We start from the raw sequence: 11677 nt of genomic DNA on the forward strand, positions 1-11677 counted from the left end.
TTAGCAGATCATTGCTCACAACAGCAAAATTGATAGAAATCAACAAGCTCTTGTGATGATAAGTTGAAACCTTGGTCCAATAAGATTAGACATGGTTTCACAACCAGCCAGACTTCAACAAATCATCATAAAACTCTAGAATTCATTCTTAAAAACTCTGAAGAACAAATAAATTTTTTTTTAAAATTTTCGAAAATAAAAGTAAAAAGGCTTAAACATAAAATAAAATTACCTAATCTGAGCAACAAGATGAACCGTCAGTTGTCCAAACTCGAACAATCCCCGACAACGGCGCCAAAAACTTGGTGTTGTTGCCGGATCAAACTTGGCACTGTTGTTGCTGGAAACAAATGCGAAATTATTGTTCATTTATCCCCGGCAACGGCCCCAAAAACTTGGTGCACGAAATTGTGATCATCAATGGCGCCATCAACATGGTACGCTCAATTGTAATCTCAACTCTTTATCATAACTTCGCACAACTAACCAGCAAGTGCACTGGGTCGTCCAAGTAATAAACCTTACGCGAGTAAGGGTCGATCCCACAGAGATTGTTGGTATGAAGCAAGCTATGGTCATCTTGTAAATCTCAGTCAGGCGGATTCAAATGGTCATAGAGGATTAATGATTAAAAGATAAATAAAACATAAAATAAAGATAAATATAATTATGTAATTCATTGGTGAGAATTTCAAATAAGCGTATGGAGATGCTTTGTCCCTTCCGTCTCTCTGCTTTCCTACTGTCTTCATCCAATCCTTCTTACTCCTTTCCATGGCAAGCTGTATGTTGGGCATCACCGTTGTCAATGGCTACAGTCCCGTCCTCTCAGTGAAAATGTTCAACGCGCTCTGTCACAGCACGGCTATTCATCTGTCGGTTCTCGATCATGTCGGAATAGAATCCAGTGATTCTTTTGCGTCTGTCACTAACGCCCCAGAATCACGAGTTTGAAGCTTGTTACAGTCATTCAATCCCTGAATCCTACTCAGAATACCACAGACAAGGTTTAGACTTTCCGGATTCTCAAGAATGGCCGCCAATGGATTCTAGCTTATACCACGAAGATTCTGATTAAGGAATCCAAGAGATACACACTCAATCGAAGGTAGAACGGAGGTGGTTGTTAGGCACACGTTCATAGGTGAGAATGATGATGAGTGTCACGGATCATCACATTCATCAAGTTGAAGAACAAGTGATATCTTATAACAGGAATAAGCTTAATTGAATAGAAGAACCATAGTAATTACATTAATACTTGAGGTACAGCAGAGCTCCACACCTTAATCTATGGTGTGTAGAAACTCTACCGTTGAAAATACATAAGAACAAAGTCTAGGCATAGCCGTGAGGCCAGCCCCATGATCTAAGCTAGCATAAGACTAATCGAAGATAGCTACCAAGATGATCCGAAGATGAAAATACAATAGCAAGAGGTCCTATTTATAGAGAACTAATAGCTTAGGGTTTACAAAAAATGAGTAAATGATGTAAATATCCACTTCCGGGCCCGCTTGGTGTGTGCTTGGGCTTAGCATTGAAGCTTTCATGTGTAGAGACTTTTCCTGGAGTTAAATTCCAGCTTTTGTGCCAGTTTGGGCGTTTAACTCCAACCTTTGTGCCAGTTCCGGCGTTAAACGCCAGAATTTCTTGAGCTGATTTGGAACGCCGGTTTGGGCCATCAAATCTCGGGCAAAGTATAAACTATTATATATTGCTGGAAAGCCCTAGATGTCTACTTTCCAACACAATTAAGAGCGCACCAATTGGGCTTCTGTAGCTCCCGAAAATCCACTTCGAATGCAGGGAGGTCAGAATCCAACAGCATCTGCAGTCCTTTTCAGCCTCTGAATCAGATTTTTGCTCAGGTCACTCAATTTCAGCCAGAAAATACCTGAAATCACAGAAAAACACACAAACTCATAGTAAAGTCCAGAAAAGTGAATTTTAAATAAAAACTAACTAAAACATACTAAAAACATACTAAAAACAATGCCAAAAAGCGTATAAATTATCCGCTCATCAATTCCTTTTCCTCTTTTCTCTCTCAAAGGGGGAAGAAATGATGCTGAAATGGCTTAATGTGAAGGCTTGTATATGTGGGTTTGGGTCTACTTGGGACCGGTTCACTTATGTGGCTCGTTTGGCCCACTTTTGGACCAAAACCACTGAATCCAAATATCATATTTAATTCACCAAATTCTGATTGCTAAATTTTCTAATCATATTCTCTCATATTTAATCTATTATTTAATTAATTATAGTTTGACCAGATTTTATATTATGCAGTCTGCTTTCTCAAGAATTAGCTAGAATCCAACCAGTTGACATTTCTGTTATCCAAAATGTGAGATTTTTATTTTACCTTCCAATCTAATGCCTATGCTTTCAAGTTGATATCTTAATTCTTATTCAATTAGTGGCAGTTGCACTCTTAGTTCATTGGATTTAGATGTTTCTGCTAAAATAATTTTTATTTGGATTTGGTAGTAGGTTGATTGACAGATCTTATTGACGGTCATTCTTCTTATTTTTGGACAACACAAAAGATCTTAGACCAGCTTGAATTAGATTTCTACTATCATGTATATAATAGCATTCTTTGTCATTTCTGATCACTCCTCCACCCTCTCTTTTATTCCTTGTTTGACAGTGGATCAAGTACATAATATGAGAATGTGAAAACTACTTAATGCATATAAAGAAGGATACAAAAGAAATGAGGAGATATTTTAATGCTATATCGTCTTTAAAAATTAAGAATAGCCTATAAAAATAGTAAAATATATTATAGTGACTAACTTTTCATTAATTTATTTGGGGGATTGATGGGGGAAAATCGTCGGTAAAGAATTTCACAAAAGTAATCACGTTGTAAGCATAGATCTAAACTGACAATTAAACCTCAATCAAATTTAATTTGTTTGTCACTAAAGCAAACCCAATAAAAATAACCGAAGTATTAAACCTCGGGTCGTCTCTCAAGGAATTGCAGGGAAGTGTACTTATAATTGGTTATGAGATTGTATCTTTTTGGGTTTTGAAATAAGGAACAAGAAAGTAAAATAATAAGGAAATAAAATAACAACTAAGAAAAAGTCCTAGCAAGGATTGATAATTAGAAGTCCTATCCCCATTATCATAGTCACTTGTGATGGTAATTGCCTTTTGCTTTCACTTAGTTAACCTCTAACAATGAAGGAAAGTCAAGTGAGTAAAGTTAACTTAAGTTCACAAGTCCTAGTCAAAGACTAGCGTTAATGAAGCTCATAGTCAACTAGCAAGTTTCAATCATCAACCAACAAGAGACTTTGACAATTCAAGAGTCTCTAACTACTCAATCCAAGCTATGAACATAAAAAGCTAAATTAAAATCCAGCCAAGCATTTTATCAAACACTTGGTGGGCGCAAAATGAAAGCATAGAAAAGCAATAAGAGAATGTAAAATCTAAAATCAACAATTGCAAAATCAATGATGACAAATAATAGGAGAAACAATAAACATGAAATACCTCAAATTGCATAAAAAGGGAAATCAAATCTAACATGAGAATTCATAAACCAAAATGGCAACATAAAGTAATCAACAAGGAAAATAAATAAACTAGAATACTAGAACAATTAAAAGTAGAAGAGAAACTAAATTAAAACAAGATAGAATTCTGAAATTGAAAAGGAATAAAACTAAGACCTAAAACCTAGAGGGAGGAGAGAGCCTCTCTCTCTCTAGAAAACTACATCTAAAACCTAATATTATGTGAATGAATTCATGAATCCATGATTCCCTCACTCTACAGCCTCTATTCTGTGTTTTCGGGCTTGGATCTGGGCCAAAAAAGAGCCCAGAAATTGCCTCCAGTGTTTTCTGATACGTGCAGCATGTGGCTCTATCACGCGTACGCATCACCCACGCGTACGCGTCGTTGAACTTTCACAAGGTCACGCGTACTTGTTGCCTAACTGCATGGAAACTATAGCAAATTATATATCATTTTGAAGACCCAGATGTTAGCTTTTCAACGCAACTGAAACTGCCTCATTCGGACCTAGATGTTAGCAAATTATGATCGATTTAGTATGAAGAGGTCAGGCTTGACAGCTTAGCAATTCCTTCAATTTTTTGTATTCCTTCCACTTTTGCATGCTTTCATTCCATCCTCTAAGCCATTCCTGCCCTATAAGCCCTAAAAATACTTAACAAACATACCACGGCATCGAATGGTAATAAGAGAGGATTAAACATAGCAAATTTAAGGCCAAAGAAGCATGTTTTCCGTCATAGCACAAAATTAGAAAGGAAAATGTAAAACATGCGAATTCTATCAATAAGTGTGAGAATAGTGGATAAAATTCACTCAATTAAGCACAAGATAAACCCTAAAAATGGGATTTATCATTTTTCCCACACTTAAACATTAGCATGTCCTCATGCTAAGCTCAAGAGAACCAAAAGAGTGAAGAGGAATGGTAGAAAGTATGAAATGCAACCTATCTATATGAATGCAACTAAATGCAAAATGCTTTTACCTACTTGGTTAAAAGTAAACAAATCCTTCAAGAAGAAATATAAACTGGATCTCATTAATTCAAATCATGAAATAATGTACAAGTAAACTTGCAAAAGAAGATAGCTCATGAAAGCCGGGAATAAGGAATCGAGCATCGAACCATCACTGGAAGTGTATACACTCTAATTACTCAAGTGTTTAAGGTTTGATTCTCTCAATTCTCTACTAACCTTGCTTTCTAAGACTTGCTCTTCTTCTATCAATCAATAGAAATTTAATGCACAAAATACACATATCAAGAGGTCTTTTAAGGGTTGTAATGGGGTTAAGGTCACGGTAGGATTGTATTTGGTCAAGTGGACTAAAATCTGAATCCTTAATTAGCCTAAACTTCCCACCTAACTTAAGACAATCCATATAATCACATGCAAAATCTAACTACCCACTAATTATGTTTTTCACATATTCATGGATCCCAATTTTGAGTACAACTCACATGCATTGCTACTAACACTTACTTTGGGGCATTTTGTCCCCTTTTTATTATTTGCTCTTTTTTTCTTTTTTTTCTCTTTTTTTTTCTTTTCTTTTCTTTTTTTTTTCTCAATGCATATGATTAAATTATTGAATGCAATAATATGTGCTCAACTATTGTTTTGCACATTTTCACAAGAATATACAACACCCAATTCTCGAACCAAATATTGGCAAACCCAACTTTTCCACACTTAAATCATGAATATTCTCACTAGACTAAGCTAACCAAGGATTCAAATTAAGGACATTATTGTTTTCCGCTTAGAGTTAGTGATGAGCTAAAGTAAAGAATAAATGGGATAAGTAGGCTCAACATTGGTTTACAAAGGATAATGAAAAGGTTAAGGCCATATGGGTATGTAAGCTCAGTGAAACAAGGCCTCAATCATATAAGTGCATGCATACATCAAATAATGGAAATATAGAATTAAGCAAGACAAAGATCACAGTTATAGAGAGAACAACACACACCAAACAAAGTATTGGTTGACAAAATGCAACCAATTAAATAGGCTTAAAATCTTACTGGTTTTGTGTTTTCGAGCTCTAAACCATATTCCAAAATAAATTCTTCAAACAAGTTTAACAAAAAAATTTTAATTCAAATTAGTGAAATGCTATAAATAGTTTCCTGAAAAAGAATTCATCACTTCAACCAAGTAGTGGTAAAATATGCACAAAATCAAACAACATGCAATCAAACATGCAAATGCAACAATGAACTAACAAAGAAAATTAAACATTAGTGTTGAGACAGGAATGTAACTAAACCACAAAAGTCGGTATCGACCTCCCCACACTTAAAGATTACACCGTCCTCGGTGCATGCATAGATGTGCAAGTGAACGGGTGGCTACAACTGATGCTTTTTGTCCAAAGAATGTGCGCAGGAACTTGTTTGTCGCCCCAGGTAAAAGTCTTCCGTTTCCTTCTTGATGGCCATCCTGAAAGAAGAGAAAAGAAAAGAAAGGTAACACAGAAACAAAGATAGAAAACAAATAGTATATGGGTGGGTTAATGCCAAATAATGAGGGTCTCAATTACATGGTAGCTACAACATGCAAGAGAGAAAATAGTAGAAGCAAATGGCATATCAATAGTGCAAAAATTGCAACAATGGGAAAGAGATAGTGGGTCATGAAAGACAATATAAGTTCATATCAATGCGAAAGGAATATAGGTATCATAAAAGATTAGCATTGACTTGAACAATATTACCCAATCAGAGTAAAACAAGTCATGAAGTACCAAAATAATTCAAGAAAAGATACAACAGTTGAATAAGAACATTTAACACCAATGGTAAAATAGGAAATTAGAAAAGGAGATAAAAATATGAATAAAATTAAAATGCAATGAAGAAAAGTATGCAAATGCAGTATGTAAAAAAGAACGAAAGAGAATAAGGATGAGAAGAAAGTGAGAAAAGAAGAAGAAGGAGTAGGAGAGGAGAGAAGAAAGAAGAAAAATAGAAAACAGGAAATGGAGTCGACGCACGCGCCTGCATCACGCGTATGCGTGAAAACTGAAATAGCCATTCGACGCTTACGCGTCGCCCACGCGTACACGTGGGTGGCCAAAAATAGGAACTGACGCGTGAGCGTCGGTCACGTGTACGCATGACCACTCGCGCGACTCCAGGGCTATGGCATCACAACTCTCTGTTCAGACACTTGATGAGCGGATAATTTATACCCTTTTTGGCATTATTTTTACATAATTTTTAGTATGTTTTAGTTACTTTTTATTACATTTTTATTAGTTTTTATGCAAAAATCACAATTCTGGACTTTACTATGAGTTTGTGTGTCTTTCTGTAATTCAGGTATTTTCTGGCTGAAATTGAGGGACCTGAGCAAAAATCTGATTCAGAGGCTCAGAAAGGACTGCAGATGCTGTTGGATTTTGACCCTCCTGAACTCGAAGTAAATTTTCTGGAGCTACAGAAGCCCAATTGGCATGCTCTTAATTGCGTTGGAAAGTAGACAGCTTGGGCTTTTTAACAATATATAATAATCCATACGTTGCTCAAGATTTGATGGCCCAAACAGGCATTCAAAAACCAGCCAGAGACTCTTTTCTGGCATAAAACGCTAGAACTGGCACCAAAACTAGAGTTAAGCGCCCAAAATGGCATCTAAGCTGGCGTTTAACTCTAGAAATGGCCTATGCACGTGTAAAGCTCAATGCTCAGCCCAAGCACACACCAAGTGGGCCCCGGAAGTGGATTTCTGCACTATCTGCACTTAGTTACTTATTTTCTGTAATCCCTAGTAACTAGTTTAGTATAAATAGCACTTTTTACTATTGAATTCACACAACTTTATACTTTTATCTTTTGATCATCTTATGTTACATTTGGAGGCTGGCCACACGGCCATGCCTAGACCTTTTTCTCTTATGTATTTTCTACGGTGGAGTTTCTACACCTCATAGATTAAGGTGCGGAGCTCTGCTGTTCTTCATGAATTAATGCAAGTACTATTGTTTCTCTTTCAATTCACGCTTACTTCTTCTCCAAGATATACTCTCGTACTTAATTCAGTTAAGTCAGAATGAAAGGGTGACCCGTGACAATCACCCATTATCTTCGTTACTCGCTTAGCCAAGATCCGCATGCCTGACAACCACAAGCGGTCTACATGATGTTCAACGTAGTCATTGGATGACAGCTGGAGTATATTCTCTTGGGTCTCTAATCCACAATTTGCATCGTCTCTCCTGACAACAGAGCATCCGAATCCGTGAGATTAGAACCTTCGTGGTATAGGCTAGAACCATTGGCAGCATTCCTGAGATCCGGAAAGTCTAAACCTTGTCTGTGGTATTTCGAGTAGGATCTGGGAAGGGATGACTATGACGAGCTTCAAACTTGCAAATGTTGGGCGCAGTGAAAGTGTGCAAAACGATAAAGAGATCCTATTCCGACGCTAGTGAGAACCGACGGATGATTAGCCGTGTGGTAGCTGTACCTGGTATTTTTCATCTGAGACGAGAAATCCGACAGTTGATTAGCCGTGCAGAAACCGTACCTGGTATTTTTCATCCGAGAGGATCATACAGCTTGTCATGTAAGGGAGCACGCATGATTGGAAGAAGACAATAGGAAAGCAGCGGTTCAGAAGCAACAAAGCATCTTCAAACGCTTATCTGAAATTTCCACCAATGAATTACATAAGTATCTTTATTTTATTTTATGTTTTATTTATCTTCTAATTATCAAAACTTCATAACCATTTGAATCCGCCTAACTAAGATTTACAAGATGACCATAGCTTGCTTCAAGCCGACAATCTCCATGGGATCGACCCTTACTCAAGTAAGGTATTACTTGGACGACCCAGTGCACTTGCTGGTTAGTTATGCGGAGTTGTGAAAAGTGTGATCACAATTTCGTGCACCAAGTTTTTGGCGCCGTTGCCAGGGATTGTTCGAGTTTGGACAACTGACGGTTCATCTTGTTGCTTATATTAGGTAATTTTATTTTATGTTTAAGCTTTTTATTTTTATTCTCGAAAAAACAAAAAAAAACAAAAAAAATGTTCTTCAGAATTTTTAAGAATGAATTCTAGAGCTTCATGAGATATGTTGAAGCCTGGCTGGCTGTTAAGTCATGTCTAATCTTTTGGACTGAGGTTTCCACTTATCAATGCAGGAGCAGTTGGATTCCTATCTATTTGGCTGTTGTATGTAATGCACTGCTAAAGCTTGGCTGGCCATTTGGCTATGTCTAATTCTTTTGGACCGAAGCTTTAGACTAACATTGTACGAATCCTGGAATTCTTATTAAAAATTTTGAATTTCTCTATTTTCTTTTCCAAAATAATTTCAAAAAATATACAAAAAAAATTAATAAATCCATAAAAAACCAAAAATTTTGTATTTCTTGTTTGAGTCTAGTGTCAAATTTTAAGTTTAATGTCAATTGCATCTTTTTTATTTTCTCAAATTTTTGAAAATTCATGCATTGTGTTCTTCTTTGATCTTCAAGTTATTCTTGATGATTTTCCTTGTTTGACCTTTAACTTTTCTTGTTTTGTGTCTTTTCTTATTTTTCATATACATTTTCGAATTCATAGTGTCTAAACATTAAAAATTTCTAAGTTTGGTATCTTGCATGTCTTTCTTGTCTTAAAAATTTTCAAAAATATGTTCTTGATGTTCATCATGATCTTCAACGTGTTCTTGGTGTTCATCTTGACATTCAAAGTGTTCTTGCATGCATTATTTGTTTTGATCTTAAATTTTTATGTCTTGCGTCATTTTGTTGTTTTTCTCTTTTTTCATTAATTCAAAAAAATCGAAAATAATATCTTTCTCTTATTTTACTCATAAATTTCGAAATTTTGGGTTGACTTAGTCAAAAATTTTTAAAATTTAGTTGTTTCTTGTTAGTCAAGTCGAAATTTCAATTTAAAAATTTTATCTTTTCAAATCTTTTTCAAAAATCAAAATTTTTTTTTCATTTTTCTTCTTAGTATTTTCGAATTTCTTAAATAAATTTTCAAAATCTTTTTCTTAATTTTATTTCATATTTTCGAAAACTTTACCAATAATTAATGTTTTGATTCAAAAAATTCAAGTTTGTTACTTTCCTGTTAACAAAGGTTCAATCTTTAAATTCTAGAATCATATCTTTTAGTTTCTTGTTAGTCAAGTCATCAACTTTAATTTTCAAAATCAAATCTTTTTAAATGTCTTTTTCAAATCTTTTTCAAAATAAATTTCAATCATATCTTTTTCAAAACTTAATTTCAAAATCTTTTTCTAACTTCTTATCTTTTCAAAATTGATTTTCAAATCTTTTTCAATTAACCACTTGACTTGTTTGTTTTGATTTTAAAAAGTTTACTAATTCTTATCTTTTTCAAAACCACCTAACTACCTTTCTCTTTCTCTAATTTTCGAAAATCATTAACCACTTTTTCAAAATTCTTTTTAATTAACTAATTATTTTAAATTCTAATTTTATTTTATTTTATTTCTTTTTTTTTAATTTTCAAATTCTAACTTAATTAATTAAATAAAAAGAAAAATATTTTTCTTCTTCCTCTTCTTAAAATTCGAATACTCTATCTCTCTCATCTCTTTCTATTTATTTTATTTAATTACTAACACTTCTCTTCTACTCATAATTCGAATCCTCTCCCTCTCTCAGCGTTCAAATTCCTCTTATTCTCTCTCTATCTCATTTTTCTATTCTTCTATTCTTATACTCACATAAAGAAATCTCTATACTGTGACATAGAGGATCCCCATTCTCCCTTTGTTCTCTTCTTTTTCATATGAGCAGGAACAGGGATAAAGACATTCTTGTTGAAGCTGATCCTAAACCTGAAAGGACTCTGAAGAGGAAGCTAAGAGAAGCTAAAGCACAACACTCCGGAGAGGACCTGACAAAAAATTTTGAAAAAGAAGAAGACATGGCAGCCGAATCCAACAACAATGGTGGAGATGCAAGGAAAGTGCTTGGTGACTTTACTACACCAACTTTCGACTTCTATGGAAGAAGCATCTCAATTCCTGCAATTGGAGCAAACAACTTTGAGCTTAAGCCTCAATTAGTTTCTCTAATACAGCAGAATTGCAAGTTTCATGGACTTCCATTAGAAGATCCTCATCAGTTCTTAGCTGAATTCTTGCAAATCTGTGATACTGTTAAGACCATTGGGGTTAATCCCAAGGTCTACAGGCTTATGCTTTTTCCTTTTGCTGTAAGAGACAGGGCTAGGATATGGTTGGACTCACAACCTAAAGAAAGCCTGAACTCTTGGAAAAAGTTGGTCAATGCTTTCTTGGCCAAATTCTTTCCACCTCAAAAGTTGAGCAAGCTTAGAGTGGAAGTCCAAACCTTTAAACAGAAGGTAGGTGAATCCCTCTATGAAGCTTGGGAAAGATACAAGCAATTAATCAGAAGGTATCCTTCTGACATGCTTTCAGAATGGAGCATCTTATGTATATTCTATGATGGTCTATTTGAATTGTCCAAGATGTCATTGGACCACTCTGCTGGTGGATCTCTTCATCTGAAAAAAACGCCTGCAGAAGCCCAGGAACTCATTGAGATGGTTGCAAATAACCAGTACATGTATACTTCTGAAAGAAATCCTGTGAATAATGGGATGAATCAGAAGAAAGGAGTTCTTGAGATTGATACTCTGAAAGCCATATTGGCTCAGAATAAAATATTGACTCAGCAAGTCAATCTGATTTCTCAGAATCTGACTGGATTGCAAGTTGCATCCGGCAGTACTAAAGAAGCTTCCTCTGAAGAAGAAGCTTATGACCCTGAGAATTGTGCAATGGAAGAAGTGAATTACATGGGAGAATCCTATGGAAACACTTACAATCCTTCATGGAGGAATCATCCTAATTTCTCATAGAAGGATCAGCAGAAGCCTAATCAAGGCTTCAATAATAATAATGGTGGGAGAAATAGGTTTGGCAATAGCAAGCCTTTTCTATCATCTTCTCAGCAACAGACAGAGAATTCTAGGCAGAGCCTCTCTAACTTAGCAACCATAGTCTCTGATCTATCTAAGACCACTCTCAGTTTCATGACTGAAACAAGGTCCTCCATCAGGAATTTGGAGGCACAAGTGGGCCAACTGAGTAAAAGTGTTACTGA

General features: G+C 35.4%; 1 non-coding gene across 1 annotated transcript; it reads right to left on the reverse strand.

Moving 5' to 3' along the window:
* Window positions 1-10877: 10877 nt before the first annotated feature.
* On the reverse strand, window positions 10878-10985 carry LOC148578957 (small nucleolar RNA R71). Its single transcript, XR_015896771.1, has one exon. It is a non-coding gene; the product is annotated as a small nucleolar RNA R71 (small nucleolar RNA).
* Window positions 10986-11677: the final 692 nt, after the last annotated feature.

This window comes from Arachis ipaensis, chromosome B10 (genome assembly GCF_059453495.1).
Source record: "Arachis ipaensis isolate K30076 ecotype BB chromosome B10, ASM5945349v1, whole genome shotgun sequence".
Classification (NCBI taxonomy): Eukaryota; Viridiplantae; Streptophyta; class Magnoliopsida; order Fabales; family Fabaceae; genus Arachis; species Arachis ipaensis.